The sequence below is a fragment of the Psammomys obesus genome, unplaced genomic scaffold, assembly GCF_907164565.1.
Source record: "Psammomys obesus unplaced genomic scaffold, mPsaObe1.curated_primary_1811, whole genome shotgun sequence".
Taxonomy (NCBI): Eukaryota; Metazoa; Chordata; class Mammalia; order Rodentia; family Muridae; genus Psammomys; species Psammomys obesus.
The window spans coordinates 15,862,112-15,864,077 of NW_026596079.1; positions in this window are offsets into that span (position 1 = coordinate 15,862,112).

The window sequence follows — 1,966 nt, forward strand, 5'->3', positions numbered from 1 at the left end:
ACTCACGTGCGCACACACATGGAAAATTTCATGGAACCCAAACCAGAAGCTCTAATATATACAAAAATGACGTGAAAGGTAATAAACAAGATGACAGAAGATAAATAAACAATTGATAGATAGGAGATAGATAGATAGATAGATAGATAGATAGATAGATAGATAGATAGGCAAATAGATAATAGGTAAATGATAGATGATTAGATACATGAGAAAAGAGAGAAAGTAATATCCTGACTTAACATTAAGACACAAAGAACTTCCAAACTTGCTGTTGAGTTCATTTTATGCTAGCCATTTGCTGCTGGGTATGGAGCTTATTCTTAAGAATGGTTTGTTTCAAACAAGGAACCTACCACAGAGGGCTTCTGAAAGCCTCTGCCCTGCAGACTATCACAGCAGATGCTGAGCCTGATGGCCAGCTGTTGGGCAGAGTGAATGGAATTTTATGTAAGAAGTGGGAAATAGTAAGAGCTGGAGAGGACCGGGTCTCCACAAGGAGAGTAACAGAACAAGAAAATTTAAACACAGGGAACTTCCCAGAGACTCATACTCCAACCAAGGAATATTCATGGAGATAACCTAGAACCCCTGCACTGATGTAGCCCATGGCAGTTCAGTGTCCAAGTGGGTTACATAGTAATGGGAAGAGGGACTGCCTCTGACATAATCTGATTGGCCTGCTTTCTGATCACCTCCCCCTGAAGGGGGAGCAGCCTTACCAGGCCACAGTAGAGGACAATGCAGCCACTTTTGATGAGAACTGATAGACTAAGATCAGAAAGGAGAGGAGAACCTCCCCTATCAGTGGACTTGCGGAGTGGCATGCATGCAGAAAGGGGAGGGAGGGTGGGATCAGCAGGGGAGGAGGGAGGGGCTTGTGGGGAGATACAAAATGAATAAAGTGTAATTAATAAAAAAAAAAGAATGGTTTGTTTCCCCATTGAGATTCCCTTGAAGAAAACTGATTCTTCATTTCCAAGTAGCTATCAATTGGAGATAGCTTCTGAGTTAGGGATGGGAACACCTGTCCACTTGTTCTTTCAGCTCTAGAACCCCAACTGGTACAGACCCATGCAGGTCCTATGCGTGCTGCTTCAGTCTCTATGAGTTCGTATGTGTGATGATCCTGTTGATTTAAAAGGTCTTCATTCTTTTGTGTCTTCCATCCCCTCTGGCTTTTATACTTTTTCCACCTCCTCCTCCACAGGTGTCCCTGAGCACTGAGGGAAGGGATTTGGTAAAGACATTCCATTTAAGGCTGAGTGTTTCAAGGTCTCTCACATTATCTGCATACTATCTCTGATGCTGGTTGAGCAAAGCACAAATCTATAGTATAGCAGAATGTCATTAAGAGTCATTTTATTGCTGTGTTCCTTTAACAAAACTGTAATATTTGGTTTTCCCCTAAGTCCCCTAGTCTTGGGTTCTTGGCCACCCAAGCAGTGTTGGGTATGGATTCAATCTCAAAGAGTGAGCCAAAAATCAAGTCAGATATCAAACTGATGACTGCCATGAACTTTGTGGCATTATTACAGCAATGTATGTTGTAGGCAGGTCACTATTACAGTTTTGTAAGGATTGTAGTTGGGTTGGCATTTACTCATCTCCTTTGATAACATGCAGAATATCTTCCAGTACCATGAACATTAACCCTTAGAGGTGAAGGCTTTGGACAGGCAACTTCTCAATTCTGTTTTATGAGTTGTGAAGGTGTTGACATCAGCATTAAGGCCTTACTGCCAGCTTGTGGAGAGCCACCAATATCCTTGGAAATAGCCTGGATTATTTGGAGGTTACCATGGAATGCCTTTGGCCAACAACTTGATTAGATATAAACCATCTCAAGCACTGTACACTTTATTTGATGACTAAAAATATCCAGTTGAGGCTTTGTCTCCTCTGCTATTTATAAATTTCATTTAGATCACCTTCATATATATATGAAGCTTCCACTGTATTAGGT